This window comes from Pelodiscus sinensis, chromosome 2, assembly GCF_049634645.1.
Source record: "Pelodiscus sinensis isolate JC-2024 chromosome 2, ASM4963464v1, whole genome shotgun sequence".
NCBI lineage: Eukaryota > Metazoa > Chordata > Testudines > Trionychidae > Pelodiscus > Pelodiscus sinensis.
The window spans coordinates 128204961-128224024 of record NC_134712.1 but is presented as its reverse complement, the minus strand read 5'-3'; the positions used below and the strand labels follow the sequence as shown (position 1 = coordinate 128224024).

Here is a 19064-nt window from a genome sequence, read left to right as displayed (position 1 = left end):
TGGCAGAGGCTGACCACTTGGCTGGCCTGTATGCACAGCCCCACATGGCTGCCGGCCAGGAGGCCTATCGGAAGGCTGTTGGTATCCGGGAAGCCCTGTGGGAGAGCTTCCTGATGAAGGAGGAGTGAAGTCTCCCTGGCATGGCCTTATTCCACCCTCACATCCTTCCACTTCCCCCTCCCTAATCCCCCTTCCTGATGTCAAATAAAAACACGTGTTGCCAAAAACAAACTCTCTTTACTGAACATTACTGGAGTGGGGGGGGGGGGGGGGCGGGATGAGAGTGGGAGAGGGGAGGGGGAAACCTGAGAGGAGGGAACTGGAAGGGAGAGGCAAAGGGAGGAAGGGGAAGAAGCTCAGGGTTGAGGGTCTTGCCAGCCCACCTGTCTCCCAGCACTGCGGGTGCGGGGGCCTCAGCATCCCCGGGGAGGGAGCAGGTATGAAGGGTTGTGCGGATGAGGAGAAGGAGGAGAAAGAAGTGGGAGTGGAAGCAGGAGTGAGAGGAGGAGCAATAGTTGGGGCGGCCACAGGGGCTGGAGAGGCAGCAAGGCACCAATTTCTGCACCAGAGTCTGCAGGTGGTCGCGGATACTACAGCCCTGATCAAGTAGCTCCCGCAAGCTCTCCCATCGCAGCTGCAGGTCTTCCTACACCCAGTGCTCCTGGCTGTGGACCTGCCTTCTCAGTAATCCCAGGTGCTGCTGGTGGTATCCCTCCTGGTTCCATGTGCGCTTGCTGGCCCGGGTGCAGGAGGATGTCCTGGGCGGCGTGGTGTGCCCTGCACTTGCAGCTGGTGCGGCTGTGGTGAAACAAGAGAAATGGTCAGTTATCCCTGGGGACAAAGTGGGTGAAGCCCAGCCCCCCTCTGCAAGGCGAGGACGGCAGGTCTCCGCACCATCACGTCCTGCTATCCCCAGGAGTGTGAGCTGGCCCAGGACTGCACCCCAGCCCCTATGCTGTATATAGTGTGGGTGTGGGGGGAGGGGGCAGAGAGGAGATGTGGCCTGCCTCTGCATAGAGGGGACTTCTGGAGGTAGGGCATAGTGCAGTGTCCCTCTCCGGGATCAGGAGCATTTCATGTGCCTTCATACATACATGCAAAACTCTGTTGACAAAAGGCATTATTCCTCGTAGAATGAGGTTTACCGCCATCGACAAAACTGCTGAGTTCTGTTGATGTTATGTCTTTTGTGGACAAAACCCTGTAGTCTAGACACACCCTAAGTGTGTGGGCAAGACCCAACAGCCAGAAATATGAGAGAATTCTCTATAGTAACTCAGAGCCCTCCCTATCTAGTGTCCCATAACAGGCCATGCTTCCCCCAGATTCTGTCCCTTCTCCAAGGTGTTCATGTTTTCAACCTATTTGTGGGCTTTGGTCACCTACTCTCCATCAAACCTTTGTGGAGGCAGGAAAAGGGAATAAGGGAATTTGTGTGTAGCCATCTTGGTCTTGTTAACAAGAGAGCAAGAGTCAGGATAAGTCTGTGGCCTGACAACGCGAGATCTGTAATTAGATGCTGCCTTCGCCTCTCGCCTCCATACGGAGATAAGGATAGAATGCTGACTCTGGCAGGGACCTTGAGATAAGGAGCATCTGGATGGAACTAAATAACTGTTAACCATTGGTGTTTGTAATGGGAAGGAGACTAATTGTTATTGTTATTATATTTAATAGACAATATATAAACTGCTTCATAATTGCTTGTATTTGAAGATCTGCCTCAGAAGGGGGGGCTTCCCCCCTGTCCGAACCAGTTTTTCCCTTGCTGCAGCTCTTAATAAAACTGTCTCTGGCTACTTGTTGCTTAAACACAATGCAGAGTGAAGGCTTGTTTTCTTCCACACCTTGTTTCTAACCCTCCACAGTAGCAGAGAGGTAGCCATATCTAGACTACGCTAGACTTTCGAAAGCGGCACTTTTGAAAGTGAAAGTAATTAAGATGTGGTTTTGTTGGCAAACCCTCCCATTTGTTGACAAGCCACTTCTCCTTAAAATATGAGGTTTACGCAGCTTGTCAACAAATGGGAGGGTTTGCCGACAAAACCATGTCTTCATTACTTTCATTTTCAAAAGTGCCGCTTTCAAAAGTGAGCTCAAAAGAAGATACTGCAGAATTTGCATATCCTCTTTTGAAAGTCTTGCGTAGTCTAGACACGCCCTTTGTTTCTAACCCTCCACAGTAGCAGAGGTAGCCATGTTAGTCTGATCTTGGTAAAACAAAAAAAGCAGTCATGTAGCACTTTAAAGACTAACAAGATGGTTTAATAGGTGATGAGCTTTTGTTGGGCAGACCCACTTCTCCAGGGCAGCAAATCCAGCCATGATGGGGTCCAGGTCTCCCAGGCGGATGACTCTGCCCAGCAGGATGGTGTTTATGGCCTTACCACCTGCAGAAGGAGACAAACAAAGACATGAAACAGAGAATCAGAGGGGGTGTCTGAGCCCCATTAGAGGTCCCCAACCCCCCCCCCCAAACACCCAAGGAGCCAACCTCTATGAGCCCACACCCCTTGCAGGGTGGTGTGAAGGCGGGGCTGCACAACACCCTGGGAATGAGTCTCCCCCCCCCCCAACATCTGCAGCCTACTCTCTGCATCCCAAACCTCCCTTCCCCTAGGGTCACCCTTTCCAGTATTCCCCTCCACCCCCCAGGACTGCAGTCCAAGAGTGCCTTACCTCCATGAGGAGGGCATCGATGGTTGATTTTTCACACACCAAACTGGTCACCCACGGACCAGTAACTGTCAGGCATTATGAGCTTCCTGAAGGCAATGGCTACATGCTTCTCCAGGGGGATGGCGGGTTGCATCTGGGTGTGCAGCCATTGGAGGGCAGGGGTGAGCCAGGCACAAGGCTCCAAGAATGTCTCCTTCCTCATTCAGGGTATGTCTACACTACCCCGCTAGTTCGAACTAGCGGGGTAATGTAGGCATACCGCAATTGCAAATGAAGCCCGGGATTTGAATTTCCCGGGCTTCATTTGCATAAGCGGGGCGCCGCCATTTTTAAATCCCCGCTCGTTCGAACCCCGTGCAGCGGGGCACGAACTAGGTAGTTCACGGAGCACGAACTACTCCTCATTCCACGAGGAGTAACGGTAGTTCAAACTAGGAAGCCTAGTTCGAACTACCTAGTTCATGCCCCATGTAGCCACGCTGCACGGGGTTCAAACGAGCGGGGATTTAAAAATGGCGGAGCCCCGCTTATGCAAATGAAGCCCGGGAAATTCAAATCCCGGGCTTCATTTGCAATTGCGGTATGCCTACATTACCCCACTAGTTCAAACTAGTGGGGTAGTGTAGACATACCCTCAGAAGTTGTGGAGCCACTGCTGGTCGTCCCACTTCTCAGTCACTGGCTGGTCCCACTGTGGCATGCAGTTGCAAGGGCATTGCTCCCAAACACAGGCAAAGGTTCTCAAAGCTGAGCTGGGAGTTGAGCTCATGCAGGATCATGAAGGTAGCCTGCAGAAACGCAGCATTGCATCGCATGGGCAGAGGCAGCTGCGGCTCCATGCCAGGGAGTGCTGTGGTGTCCAAAGGCAGAGCAACCGTAGCACTTAGTGCAAATGCTTTGCTGTCCTTCAGGCTGCATCTATACTGCAGTCTTCTTCCGCAAAAACTTATGTAAATGAAGCACAGAGTAGAATATCTCCGCACTTCATTTGCATAATTAATTAGCAGCCTTTTTTGCACAAGATGCTTTTGCACAAGAAGTAGCTGTGTAGACGGCTCCTTTTTGCGCAAAAACCTCCTCTTGCACAAGAGCCATTCTTCCTCATTTTTTCAGGAAGAATGGCTCTTGCGCAAGAGGGGTTTTTTGCACAAAAATGGCTGCTAAATAATTATGCAAATGAAGCACGGTGATATTCTACTCCGTACTTCATTTGCATAAGCATTTGTGGAAGAAGACTGTAGTATAGACATTAAAAACCAACAAATGGTCCAGTAGCACTTTATAGGCTAACAAAGCATGTAGGTGGTATCATGAGCTTTCGTGGGCACAGCCCACTTCTTCAGACATAGCCATAGAGAGGTAGGCAAGCAAGCAGAAGAACCTGAGAAATGGCTGTCCTGGGGGGTCCCTTTAAGCACACATCTCAGGTAGACTCAGGCAGCAACTCCAGGAAGCAACTGCTGACCTAATCTCTTGTTTGAACTGGTTCCAGGTGGCCTCAAATGCGAGATAGCATCCAATCAGTGTGGACACTCTATTTCAAAATAGCAAATTGCTATTTTGTTGCGCTTTTGGCGTGTGGACACTCTATTTCAAAATAAACTTTTCTGGAAGATATCTTATTCTGGAAAAGCTTATTCTGAAAGAAGCTTGCAGTATAAATGTATCCTAAGCTGGCAACATGATAATGATAACAAAACATGTTTCAGTGTCTGAAAAAATTGTTTGGTCTGAATTACTATAGAAGCATATAATAAATAAATAAAGAGCTAATAAATTATACATTGTGTTTTGAAAATATAGCCTAATACCTCTGTAGAAAGGAAAACTTTTCTGACAAAGCCAAAATCCACAGCAAGAGAGCAAAGTAGTTACAATATTTGTTCATTGTGATCTCATCCAAAAAGCTGTATTTGATGTTTCTACTGAGAAATAATATTTTATCTAGCGGATCTCAGTATATCAAGAGCTAATTCTTGGTGTTTTGTCTAAATAGTTACTACCTTTGGAATTAATTCGTAAGCCTATATCTTACACACTTCGTTCTCCATTCTTCTTCATACTGGGTGGTACTTTATACCTATTGATTCCAATGAAACTCTATCTGGAGCAAGATACGATATGAGTATGAGGTGGGGGAGTGAGAATAGGGAGCTAAAGGGGCTAAGGAACAAGGGAAGCAAAGAGAATTGCTCTGATGGAGATTAGAGGAAGAGCATTTTGAGGGAGAATATAGTTTTTTTTAAACATATCTAAAAGTGAGAGAATTGAATGAAGGGGAAAGAGGAGGATGGAGTTGGAGAAAAACTAATACATGAGAAAACACACCAAGTCAGACAATTCTAGGAAAGAAAAAAAGTGCTGTAAGAGAACAGGAAAGAGAAGGAAGAATATGATAACTTGGAATATTTTTAGAAACAATTTCTTCAGAAGAAAAAATCATGTCCCAATATTTTATTATATAAGCCAAAATAGTTTTTAAAATGAGAAGAGGCAAAGTAGGTAAAGAGAGCTAACCGTTGTAGTCTGTTTCAGTGAAAAAAACAAGGTGTGCTTTAGCACCTTAAAAACTAAAAAATTATTTGGGCATAAGTTTCCATAGGCTGGAGTAGGGATGTTAAATATTGGTTAATTGAATAGTCAAGTAACCTCATAGATTCTTATCGGTTAGTTGACTATTTTATAGCCACTGGGGGCGGAGCCGGAAGCCAGTGTGCTCCAGCCTCACTCTTAAGAGCCCCCTGATACTCCATGCTGCTGCCTCTGTATCACAGGCAGCAGCACAGGATGCCAGGCAGAAGCTGGTGTGTGAGGGGAGACAGTTTAGAAACCAGCTCCCCTCACAGACTGGCTGTCTATTGGCCTGTGCTGCTGTCTCTGATAAAGAGGCAGTAGCACAGGGTGGCAGCAGCTCCTGCTTAGTGGAGGTATGAGATGCCTGCTCCTAATACACTTTAAATACAGAGCTACAGCATGGTAGGTCCCAGACCTGGCATGAGCCAGGACTTAGTGGGGCTGCCTGCCTGCCAGGTTCCTAAAATACTTTAAATGCAGAGCCACAGCAGGGGTAGGTCCTGGACATGATGCAAGCCAGGGCTGATCCGGGCTGCTGGCCAGCCTACTAAAAAATGTACTGGTGGGGAGGGGTGGAAATGCATGTAGTCTGTAGCACTAACTTATAAGCTTTTGCTTATCAGTTAATCAGTTAATCGATTACACTGTTACATCCCTAGCCTGGAGCATCTGATGCATATGTCAAAGTGAGGTTCAGCCCCAGAAAGCTTATCACCAAACAAATGTTAGAACATACGTAAATTTTGATACATTAGCAGCAATACTGGGGTTAATTCCCAGAGGGTATGTCTACACATCAAAGCTAATTTGAAAAAACAGCCGTTATTTCGAATTAACTTGACTAGTGTCTACACAGCCAAACTGCTATTTCGAAATAAATTCGAAACAGTGGAGCATTTATTTTGAATTTGGTAAACCTCATTCTACAAGGAATAATGCCAAATTCGAAATAAGTGTTGTGTAGACACTTCCTTCAAAATAGGGGGCCTCCAGCCTTCCCAGGGTGCCCTGGTGGCCACTCCAGCCTCAAACAAGAACTCTCCTCTCCCTTCCCTCCCTCCCCGGAGCCCTTAAAGGGGTTGACTCTGGCGACATTGCCTGTGCTAGCTCCAAGCCTGCCGGCCCAGAGCCAGCAGTCACTGTCCCCAGTGTCCATGATCTCCGCACTAGATGGAGGAACACGGACATCTATGGCAGGATAGCTGCCAGCCTGGCCACCAAAGGCCACATGGAACCCAGGAGCAGGTTCGCATGAAAATCAGGTTGGTCCGGCAAGACCCCCATCCCTGAGCCCTGAGCTTCCCCTCCCCCTTCTTCTCCTTGCTTCCCTCTTCCACCTTCCTCCTCCCAGGTTCCCTCCTCCCTTCTCCCACCCTGTTTCCTCCCCCTCCCACCTCCTTTCTCCAGTCTCACCAGTTTCATCCCCCCCCTCAGTTTTGTTAAATAAAGAGAGTTTGTGTTCATGAAAACGTGTATTTTATTTGACATCAGGAAGGGGGGCTGAGAGGGTAAGTGGAACGATGTGGAGGAGGAATGAAGTACAAGCCCCCAGTGGGGCAGACCAGGGAGGCTCTTAGTGCTCCTCAGAGTGAAAGATCTCCTGCACGGCCTCCTGGATACTGACAGCCCCGCGATGGACCTCCTGGATGGCACCTGCAGAAAGTGCAGCCAGACTCGCATCAATGTGTTCAAAAGAAGCACCAGAGAGCCTAGGGGCAGCTCCCGCCTCATGTTGCAGAGTGTTGTGGTGTCCTGAGTGAGGGCAATCAGAGAACGCAGAGACACAAATGCTTTGCTGTCCCTCATCGAGGTAGGCAAGCAAGCAGGAAAACCTGAGAACCGGAAAAGCTGAGAACTGGCTGCCCAGAGTGGGGGTGCCTATAAGCACAAGCCTCAGATAGCCTCAGGCAGCAGCAAAACAAATAAACTCCTGACTTGATGCCCTACTGGACCTGGTTCCGGCCGGCCTTCAATGCAATTCAGTGTCCACTCAGTGTGGCTGCGCTATTTCGAAATAGACAAACACTATTTTGAAATGCATTTTGTGTGTAGACGTGTTATTTCTAAATAAGCTATTTCAAATTAACTATTTCAAAATAAGATATTTCAAAATAACACTGTAGTGTAGACATACTCAGACACAGTATATTTGTCTGCTCATGCAGTCACTATTACTTTGATTTTAGCTTTAAAATACATTGCCACAAGAAAAAATAAATGGAAGTCATGAACTTCATTTACTCTAACTGAATGGTGGACCCAAATGTGAGGCTTTTTGGAACTTGAAAAAATTACTTGAAGTACAAAATAGACACAAGCGATTTACTGTTTCAAAGAGAAAAGGAGTTTTATTTCTTCATGCAAGAACTGCTCATTCAAAAAGAGAGATGCTGTGACATGAACTGATAAAAGCATTTTGTGAAAGAAATCAAATATATATTTTAGTGTCATGATTACTTCTTCCAGTTTGTGCAGAAGATGAAGTATATTTTTTCAGGGAATTTACAGTACAGGTACAGTAAAATACAGGCAGTCCCCGGGTTACGTACAAGATAGGGACTGTAGGTTTGTTCTTAAGTTGAATTTGTATGTAAGTCGGAACTGGTACATATTGTAGGGGAAACTCTAGCCAAACATTTTTTTTAGTTTTGGATAGCATAGGGAAAGGTTAACTCCCCTCTAATGTTTGTTTTGCTGTCTGTTCCCCTGTTCAGAAGATTTCACATCTATTTCTGTCCCTGTGACAAACTCAGGACTAAAGGAGTAACTCATCAAATACCAAACAGCTCTGCACCATGCTTTGAGCTAATAGCTTTATTTCCACACACCAGCCAGGGTTCTAGGAGCAGGGTCCTTTTTTTGCTAACACAATGAGGCCAGCACTTTGTTTGTTTTGGTGGAGTCTTTGTTTGCCCAGGGAGCCCAGCATGTATAGGGGGAGGAGGGGCGGAGAGGCTGCTTTTGTCTGCTGTTTGGCAGCCTGTTGCTCAGGGGAGGGGGCAGCCTGTTGCTGGCAGGGGGGGAGGGGGGAGGCGTGCAGGATGCGAGGCCGCGGGGGGGGGCAGCGGGCGTGGGGAGGCACTTTTCCTCTGCCCGGCAGCTCTGCGGGATCCCTGTCCCTGTGGCCAGCTGCTGCAGGCAGAGGCCAGTTGGAGCCGGCCGAAGAGGAGGAGGAGGTGGATTCTAGGACCCAGGTGAGCGAGCCCCGGGGACGCTGCTGCGCTCCGGGAGCCCGGCATGTATAGAGGGGGAGGAGGGGCAGAGAGGCTGCTTTTGTCTGTTCGGCAGCCTGTTGCTCAGGGGAGGGGGCAGCCTGTTGCTGGCAGGGGAGGCACTTTTCCTCTGCCCGGCAGCTCTGCGGGACCCCAGTCGGAGCCGGCCCGAGGAGGAGGAGGATCCTAGGACCCAGGTGAGCGAGCCCCGGGAATGCTGCTGCGCATGTGCGGGAGTTGCCTCACCCCGTTCGTATCTAGGGATCCAACGTAAGTCGGATCCATGTTAAGTCGGGGACTGCCTGTATAGGTAATTGGGTATCTGTTACGGGGTTATTCAATTAAGCATTTGTCTTCCATTTACCAAAAGTGTTTTTGCAAGGAAATAATGCATTTACTGAATTATATAATGTGTGGAATTTAATTTTTATTATCACTTCTCCAAGGTAAAGAAATATGGATCAAAGAAAAATAGCAATTCTAGAATTTTTACTTCATACATTAAGGTTGCAGGATTCTAATCAGAACTGATAATTCAGTGCAATGAAAGCTAAAATGGTAAATGTATGAACTGTGTTGCAAAACTCATAACTCTGGTATCATTTAGCAGTTTAAAATGTCTGTTTTTGTCATTTAAAAAAATCAAATAAACCCAGGTTTTTTGAATATTTCACTAACATTTGTAAGTGGCACAGATTCAAATGAATGTATGCTTGTTAATATATAGTGTGGCAGGGCATTGCCCCACACTGGCCCTTTGAGGGGCTGAGAGCTGGAGTGAGGGAAGCCCAGCTGAGGCAGATAAGGAGGGCCCAGCTGAGGGATACTTCAAAGTGGCAGTGCTACTTGAAGCCTGCGGCCAGACCTCAGGCTACACACGGCACTGCCACTTTGAAATGCCACGTGTAGCCTGGGGCCATCTGGGGTAGCCCCAGGCTGCACAGCAGCATTTCAAAGCGGCAGCACCATGTGGAGCCCGGGATCAGCTGTGGACTCCCATGTTGACCCTGGGCTACTTGCGGCACTGCCACTTTGAAACACTGCGAGGAGCTTGGCGCTGGGCTCACTGCTGTGTTACAAAGTGGCAGCGTCACGTGAGCCTGAGATCAGACCCGGAGTTCCACACGGCTCCTACACCTCATAGACTCATAGACTTTAAGGTCAGAAGGGACCATTATAATCATCTAGTCTGACCCTCTGCACAGTGCAGGCCACAGAATCTCATCCACCCACTCCTGGAATAATCCTCTCACCTATATCTCAGATATTGAAGCCTTCAAATAGTTTAAAGACCCCAAGATGCAGAGAATCCTCCAGCTGTGATCTGTACCCCATTCTACAGAGAAAGGCGAAAAACCTCCAGGGCCTCTGCCAATCTACCCTAGAGGAAAATTCCTTCCCGACACCAAATATGGCGATCAGCTAAACCCTGAGCATGTGGGCAAGACTCACCAGCCAGACACCCAGACACTCTATAGTAACTCCTATCATCCCTCCATTGACCTATTTCCCACTGATAATGAAAGGTCAATTAGTTACCAAGATCATGTTATCTCATCAAACCATCCTCTTCATAAACCCATCTAGCTTAATCTTGAAGCCAGATAGGTGTTTTGCCCCCACTACTTCCCTTGGAAGGCTGTTCCAGAACTTCACTCCTCTAATGGTTAGAAACCTTCATCTAATTTCAATTCTAAACTTCCTACTAGCCAGCTTATATCCATTTGTTCTTGTGTCCACATTGGTATTAAGCTTAAATAATTCCTCTCCCTCCCTGGTATTTATCCTTCTTATATATTTAAAAACAGCAATCATGTCTCCCCTCAGCCTTCTTTTGGTTAAGGTAAACAAACCAAGCTCCTCGAGTCTCCTTTCATAAGACAGGTTTTCCATTCCTCGGATCATCCTATTGGCCCTTCTTTGTACTTGTTCCAGTTTGAATTCATCCTTCTTAAACATGGGAGACCAGAACTACACACAGTATTCCAAATGAGGTCTCACCAATGTCGTGTATAATGGCACTAACACCTCCTTATCCCTATTGGAAATACCTCGACTAATGCATCCCAAGACCATATTAGCCTTTTTCATGGCCATGTCACAATAGTGGCTCATAGCCATCCTATAATCAACCAGGACTCCGAGGTCCTTCTCCTCTTCCGTTACTTCCAACTGATGTGTCCCCAGCTTATAACTAAAATTACTTTTATTAATCCCTAAATGCATAACCTTACACTTTTCACTATTAAATTTCATCCTATTGCTATCACTCCAATTTACAAGGTCATCCAGATATTCCTGTATGATATCCCAATCCTTTTCTGAATTGGCAATACCTCCCAACTTTGTGTCATCTGCAAATTTTATCAGGACATTCCCACTTTTGGTGCCAAGGTCAGTAATAAAAAGACTAAATAAAATTGGCCCCAAAACTGATCCCTGAGGAACTCCACTAGTAACCTTCCTCCAACCTGACAGTTCACCTTTCAGTATGACCCGCTGTAGTCTCCATTTTAACCAGTTGCTTATCCACCTCTCAATTTTCATATTGATCCCCATCTTTTCCAATTTAACCAATAATTCCCCATGTGGTACTGTATCAAATGCCTTACTAAAGTCGTGGTAGATTAGATCCACTGCATTTCCTTTATCTAAAAAATCTGTTACTTTCTTAAAAAAGAAGATCAGGTTGGTTTGGCACGATCTACTTTTTGGAAAACCGTGGTGTAATTTGTCCCAATTGCCATTAGCCTCAATGTCCCTAACTACTTTCTCCTTCAAAATTTTTTCCAACATCTTGCATACTACAGATGTCAAACTAACAGGCCTATAGTTACCCGGGTCGCTTTTTTTCCCTTTCTTAAAAATAGGAATTATAATAGCAATTCTCCAGTCAAATGGTACAACCCATGAGTTTAGAGAATTATTAAAATTTTTTGCAAATGGACTTGCAATTTCATGTGCCAGTTCCTTTAATATTCTTGCATGAAGATTATCTAGGCCCCCCGATTACTCCCATTAAGCTGTTCAAGTTTGGCTTTTACCTCGGATATGGTAATATCTACCTCCATATCCTTATTCCCATTTGTTATGTTACCCTTATCCCTAAGCTCTTCATTAGCCTCATTAAAGACTGAAGAAAAGTATTTGTTTAGATATTGGGTCATGCCTAGATTATCCTTAACCTTCACTCCATCCTCAGTAATTAGCTGACCTATTTCTTCTTTTTTTGTTTTTTTTCCTATTTATATGGCTATAAAACTTTTTACTTTTGGTTTTAATTCCCTTTGCAAGGTCCAACTCTACATGACTTTTAGCCTTTTTCACTTTGTCCCTACGGGTATGTCTACACTACCCTCCTAGTTCGAACTAGGAGGGTAATGTAGGCATACCGCACTTGCAAATGAAGCCCGGGATTTGAATTTCACGAGGAGTAACGGTAGTTTGAACTAGGAAGCCTAGTTAGAACTACCTAGTTCGTGCCCCGTGTAGCTGCGCTGCACGGGGTCCGAACCAGCGGGGTTTTAAAAATGGCGGCTCCCGGCTTATGCAAATGAAGCCCAGGAAATTCAAATCCCGGGCTTCATTTGCAAGTGCGGTATGCCTACATTACTCCGCTAGTTCGAACTAGTGGGGTAGTGTAGACATACCCTACATGCTCTAACCTCAATAAGAGGTCCCTCCCATCTTCAACTCCTTATATGCTTTCTGCTTTTTCTTAATCACCTCTCTGAGGGTATGTCTACACTACAAAGTTAGTTCGAACTAGCGGACGTTAGTTCGAACTAACTTTCCTAGGCGCTACACTAGCGCTCCGTTAGTTCGAACTTAATTTGAACTAACGGAGCGCTTAGTTCGAACTAGGTAAACCTCATTTTACGAGGATTAAGCCTAGTTCGAACTAGCTAGTTCGAATTAAGGGCTGTGTAGACCCTTAATTCGAACTAGTGGGAGGCTAAGGCTTCCCAGGTTTCCCTGGTGGTCACTCTGGCCAACACCAGGGAAACTCTATTGCCCCTGTCCCAGCCCCAGAGCCCTTAAAGGGCCACGGGCTGGCTACACAGTTTGTGCCAGTTGCAAGGCTGCAAGCACCCGTGCCAGCAGACCCTGCACCTGCCACACCATGAGCCAGCCACCCGATGACACCCAGCCCTCCACTGCTCCCCAGGACCAGCCTGGCGGCTCTCAGGAGCCAGCCCGGGGGCGCAAAAGGCGGGCGCCCGCTTGGTCAAGTGCGGAGATCGTGGACCTCATCGAGGTTTGGGGGGAAGCCTCCAATGTCCACGATCTCCGCACTAGCCACAGGAAAGCGGCCGTCTATGGCCGCATGGATGCCAGCCTGGCTGCCAGGGGCCACCAGCGCAGCCGGGAGCAGGTCCGGTGCAAAATTAAGGACTTGCGGCAGTCCTACTCCCGGGCCTGCCAGCCAGGGGCCGACCCGGAGGCCTGCCCCCACTTCCACGCCCTGGAACGCCTCCTGGGGGCTCATGCCGTCCCTGCCCCCCGGGACGTGATTGACCCTGGGGCAGAGGGCCCGCTCCTGGAGACGGAGGAGGAGGAGGAGGGCTCTGAGAGCCAGGAGCCTGCCGCCAGCCTGCCCAGGACCCGGGACCCCCCAGGCACCCCACAGAGCCGCTCGCCTGTGTCGTCTGAGGCCGGGGAGGCATCCACCTGCGAGTAACATCGTGTTCCCCTAATGTGTACGGGGGCCTGGGGCGAGAGGGAGCCCCGGGACCGTGCGCCTGGCCTTGCCCACCAAGGAGCAGCAGCTGGGGATCCTGCAGGGGCCCTGGCCTTGCAGAGGGGAGCTGGGTTTCACACACCTGGGCCCCTGGGGTAATTGACCGCTGGTCTTGTTGCACCACAGCTGCAGCACCTGGGCCTGCAGGGCGCACCACACCGCCTGCAGCAGCTGCCCGTGCCCGGGCAAGCAGGAGAGCCAAGAACGAGGAGGAGTACCAAAGGCGGCACTTCCGGTTCATGGACCACGAGCTCTGCACCCAGGACCACTGGGTCCAGGAGGACCTGAGGCTGCGCCGGAGGAGTTTGGAGGCCCTGGAGGAGCAGGGCCGTGCCCTGCGAGGCCACCTCCAGAGCCTGCTCGACCGCTTCCCATTTCCTCCACCCCCTTCTCTCCCTGCTCCTCCTGCTCCCCCTACTTCCCCTCCTGCTCCCGCTCCTGCTTCCGCTCCTGCTTCTGCTCCTGCTTCCTCCACACCCCCTGTCCCTCCTGCCCCCCCCTCCACAACCATTTCCCACCGACGCCCCCGGACCCGTAGTGTGGCGAGACGGGAGAGGCAGCCGGACTCCCACCCCTGAGCTTTCCTTTCCCTACCTCCCTTCCCTCCCCTTCCAACTCCCTCGTCCCAGGTTTCCCCCTCCCCTCTCCCACCCTTATTCCTCCCTTCCACCACCCAGTTATGTGAAATAAACAGACATTTTTGTTTCAAAAACAGGTGTCTTTATTTTACAGTCGGTAGGGAGGAGAATGGGGAAGGGGGGTAGGGTGGAAGAAGGCCCCAGTGGGGCATGCAGGGAGAGGTCAGTCCTCCTCCTCCACCCGAAAGCTCTCCCGCAGGGCTTCCCGGATCCGGACGGCCCCCCGCTGGGCTTCCCGGATGGCGGCGGTGCGGGGCTAACCGTAGTGTCCAGCCATGTGGTCAGCCTCAGCCATCCAGGCTGGCAGGAAAGCCTCCCCCTTTTGCTCACACAAATTGTGGAGCACACAACATGCTGCCACCACGGGAGGGATGTTGTGCTCGGCCAGGTCCAGACGGGTGAGGAGCGAAGGCCCCCGAAGACCCCCTCCACCACGATGCGGGCCCTGGTCAGCCTGGCATTGAAGGCCTGGCGGGAGGGATTGAGGTGCCCCGTGTAGGGCTTCATGAGCCAGGGCTGCAGTGGGTAGGCGGCATCCCCCACCAGGCACACGGGCATGTCCACGGCCCCGACCCTGATGTGGCGGCTGGGGAAGAAGGTCCCGGCCTGCAGCCGCTGGCACACGGAGGAGTTTCAGTACACCCGGGCGTCGTGTGCTTTGCCGGACCAGCCCACATTAATGTCCGTGAACTGTCCCAGGTGGTCACACACGGCCTGCAGGATCACGGAGAAGTAACCCTTTCTGTTGACGTACCGGGACGCCTGGTGTTCCGGGGCACGGATGGGGAAGTGCGTCCCGTCGATGGCCCCACCGCAGTTGGGGAAGCCGAGGGCGCCGAAGCCCCGGATGACGGCGTCCGGGTCGGCGAGGCGGACCACCCTGCGGAGCAGCACCCGGTTGATGGCCTTGACCACCTGTGGAGAGAGACACAGCAAAGCGCCAATCAGTGGGGTGCCCGGGTGGCTGGGAGCATTCATGCCCTGGCAGTGCTCCGCGCCCCACTCCCGGAAGCAACCCCCCTGGCGGCGTGTAGTACGGCCGGGACAGCCCGACCCCTCCGGTGCGGGGCGCTTTCGCCTCCTCCCGCCCCCCCTTTGTCCCTGGGGTGGCCCATCCCCTCCTCGCAGCCCTCCTCCCCCCCGGCTCGGTGGCCGACGAGTGCCGTACCTGCATGAGCACCGCTCAGACGGTGGATCTTCCCATGCCGAACTGGTTCCCGACGGATCGGTAGCTGTCCGGCGTGGAGAGCTTCCAGAGGGCGATGGCCACCCGCTTCTGGAGGGGGATGGCGGGCCTCATGCGAGTGTCCCTTCTGCGCAGGGCAGGGGCGAGCCACTCGCAGAGCTCCAGGAAGGTGTCCCTCCTCATCCTGAAGTTCTGGGTCCACTGTCGGTCCTCCCAGCACTCCAGGACGATGCGGTCCCACCAGTCGGTGCTGGTGTCCAGACGCCAGACACGGCGGGGCACGCCGGTGCCGGGACGCCGCCGCGGCTCCTCCACAGCCCCCAAGGCGGCCAGGCAGAGAGGCAGGGGGCTGACGTTCACCAGGTGGTGCCAGGCAGCCGCGAGCCATTGCTGGCAGGCTTACAGCAGCAAGTCCAGAAAGTGCACCAGAAGGTGCAGGGCGAGCTGTGGCTCCATGTTGCCACCTGCGGCGGCGTCCCCGAAGGGAAGCACCGACACAGACGGGCACAGAGACCAACGCTTTGCTGTCCCTCGGCGAGGTTGGCAAGCAAGCAGGAAAAGCTGAGAACCGGCTGTCCAGGGGGGGTCCCTTTAAGCTCGAGCCTCAGATAGCCTCAGACAGCAGCCACACAAAGCAACTACTGACCTGATGCCCTGCCAGAACCGGTTTCAGCTGCCCTTAAATGCCCCCCTGCGTCCAATCAGTGTGGACGCGCTAGTTCGAATTAGCAAAACGCTAATTCAAACTAGTTTTTAGTTCTAGATGCGTTAGTTCGAATTAGCTTAGTTCGAATTAGTTCGAATTAGCGCTGTAGTGTAGACGTACCCTGAGGGTATGTCTACACTACCCCACTAGTTCGAACTAGCGGGGGTAATGTAGTCATCCGCAATTGCAAATGAAGCCCGGGATTTGAATTTCCCGGGCTTCATTTGCATGAAGCCGGCCGGCGCCATTTTTAAATGCCGGCTAGTTCGAACCCCGTTGCGCACGGCTACACGCGGCACGGAGTAGCTAGTTCGGATTAGGCTTCCTAATCTGAACTAGCTGTACTCCTCATTCCACGAGGACTGAGGAGTACAGCTAGTTCAGATTAGGAAGCCTAATCCGAATTAGCTACTCCGTGCCGCGTGTAGCCGCGCGGCACGGGGTTCGAACTAGCCGGCTTTTAAAAATGGCGCCGGCCGGCTTCATGCAAATGAAGCCCGGGAAATTCAAATCCCGGGCTTCATTTGCAATTGCGGATGACTATATTACCCCCGCTAATTCGAACTAGCGGGATAGTGTAGACATACCCTAAGATGTTTGCTCATCCAGCTTGGTCTAAAACACCTGCCTATACATTTTTTCCCCTTTCTTGGGATACAGGCTTCTGATAGCTTCTGCAACTTTAAATTAAAATAATCCCAGGCTTCCTCCACCTTTAGATCCATGAATTCTTTAGTCCAATCAACTTCCCTAATTAATTTCCTTAATTTATTAAAGTTAGCCCTTGTGAAATAAAAAACCCTAGTCTCAGATTTATTTTTGTTTATCCTTCCGTTTAATTTGAACTGAATTAGCTCATGATCGCTCGAGCCGAGGTTTTCCCCTACAACCATTTCATCTATGAGGTCCTCACTACTCACCAAAACCAAATCTAAAATGGCTTCCCCCCCTTTTTGGTTCAGCAACTACTTGATGAAGGAATTCATCAGCTATCACATCTAGGAAAAGCTGAGCCCTATTATTATTACTAGCACTTGTTCTCCAGTCTATATCTGGAAAGTTGAAGTCTCCCATTATTACATAATTTCCATGAGTATTTACTTTATTAAAAACATTAAAGAGGTCTCTATCCATATCCAGATTAGATCCCAGTGGTCTATAACACACCCCAAGTACTATCTCAGGGGATTTTTGGCCAGACAGACTGTCTTCTCCATTCCATTTTTATTTCTTTACAACCTACCTCATCTTTGATATACAATGCGACTCCACCATCTTTACCCTTATTTTTGTCATTCTTAAACAACACATACCCTTCAATACCTGTACTCCGGTCACGCCTAGTATTCCACCATATTTGTGTTATTCCTATAATATCTGGTTTCTCTTCCTGGACCAATAGCTCTAGTTCCTCCATTTTGTTACCTAGGCTCCTCGCATTGCTGTACAAACATCTTAATTTTTGCTGTTTGGCCTCACTCACATTCTTTACCTAATTTGGCATGGACGTTGTACCTCCAAAATGACCTGTTAAACTAATATCCACTCTACCCTTCCTCATGTCCATTCTCCTACCCGCAGCTATTTCCTTTCTTACTTCATTTTCCTCCCTCTCAATGCTAAAATCCGGTGTAGAGATTACCTGGACATCTTCCAACCATCTCCCCCAAAATCTTAGTTTAAAATTCTCTTAATCAGTTGTGCCAGCCGCCATCCTAGAAGTCTATTTCCCTCCCAACTTAGATGAAGTTTCCACACTTATCTAGTCTTTAATACATTGATATAAAATATTTGGAACTTTTTATCACAGATATTCTTCAGAGCTAGATATATGTAGATTTGTTTAAAATGTTAATCTGAAGGTCAAAATTGTATATTTTATTTTATTAATATTATACATTTCCACCATCAAATATAGTAGTCCAGTTAAATCTTCCTGACATTTTAAAATGTTAACCAGTGTTCTTTACTGTCTAGTGTAATGGATACAGTTGCCAAGAAATACCAATAGATTTTATTTTTACTTACTTTACTTTATGAATAATAGTATTTTACTGAAAATGTACAATATTTAAGACTGTTAAGTGAAGAGACTGCTTAGTAGTAAAATGTACAAACTAGAAGACTTTACGCAGTACTAAGGATTAAAATTTTGCCAGTGGAAGACCAAATAACTGAAGAAAAGGGGATCCCTGAAAATATATAAATAGCAGGGGAAATAATTTTATAATAGGTGGGCTGGTGAGGGATCAGATAAGCCTTATAAATGACTGGATTGAAGTGAAAAGTGCCCTTTAAGTGCTTAGTGGAGGAAGTGGAGGGAAAGAAAAAACACCATGGCTGTGTCTACAGTGGGCCACTTATTCCGGAAAATCAGCCGCTTTTCCGGAATAAGCTGTGAGCTGTCTACACTGGCCCTTGAATTTCCGGAAAAGCAACGATGCTCTACTGTACAAAATCAGCTGCTATTCCGGAAAAACTATTCTGCTCCTGCTCAGACATAAGTCCTTATTCCGGAACACTGTTCTGGAAAAGGGCCAGTGTAGACAGCTCAGTAGTCTTTTCCGGAAAAAAGCCCCGATCACGAAAATGGCGATCGGGGCTCTTTTCCGGAAAAGCGCATCTACATTGGCCACAGACACTTTTCCGGAAAAAGGGCTTTTCCGGAAAAGCAGCCTGCCAATGTAGACGCTCCTTTTCTGGAAAAACTGAAAACAGAATAGTATTCCGTTTTAAGCATTTCCGGAAATTCATGCCAGTGTAGACACAGCCCATAGTTCTAGATGTAGCCCTGGGAGGGCAGAGAAATTGCTTTTTCCTTTTGGTGTGTAATCTGCGTTTTACATCAGAAGAAAAAATAAATGTGCCTGGAAAAATCCAAATTATGTAAGGGAAAATTGAGGCAGCTGCTAGCCTAAAGTCAAACAAGGCACATGACAATGCTACATGGCTGCATATTTGAGACAGGTATTGATGTCTCATTCTGTAAAAATGTAGTGACATCTGTATGTCCCTCCCTTGCACAGGCCTGCTGGTGTGGGGGGCGGGGGCGGGGGCGGGGGCGTGGTGTGTGTGTGCGTGTGTGTGTTCGTGAGGACAGAGGGAATCCTGGGGGGGGGGTCAAGGGAGCACACACTCACCCCTGCCTTATGTGATGTGTTCCCCTGTGTTTCTCAGCACCCTTCTGCAGGTCGTCCACGCCATCAACAATGTCCTGCTCCCGAGAATGATCCGCCTGCGCGACGTGGATGCTACGCTGGCCGGCTTCGCTGCCCTCGGGTTCCCCAACTGTGGGGGAGCCCTGAATGCAACCCACATCCCCATCAGG

General features: G+C 49.2%; 1 long non-coding RNA gene across 1 annotated transcript in view; it reads right to left on the bottom strand.

Moving 5' to 3' along the window:
* Window positions 1-220: 220 nt before the first annotated feature.
* Window positions 221-19064, bottom strand: part of LOC142827206 (uncharacterized) — a 70273-nt gene continuing 51429 nt past the window's right edge. Inside the window, exons 2-3 of the long non-coding RNA XR_012901757.1 lie at window positions 2257-2390; window positions 221-798 (exon numbers count right to left, since the gene is read on the bottom strand). This is a non-coding gene — a long non-coding RNA (uncharacterized LOC142827206). The remainder of the gene's footprint in view (window positions 799-2256; window positions 2391-19064) is intronic.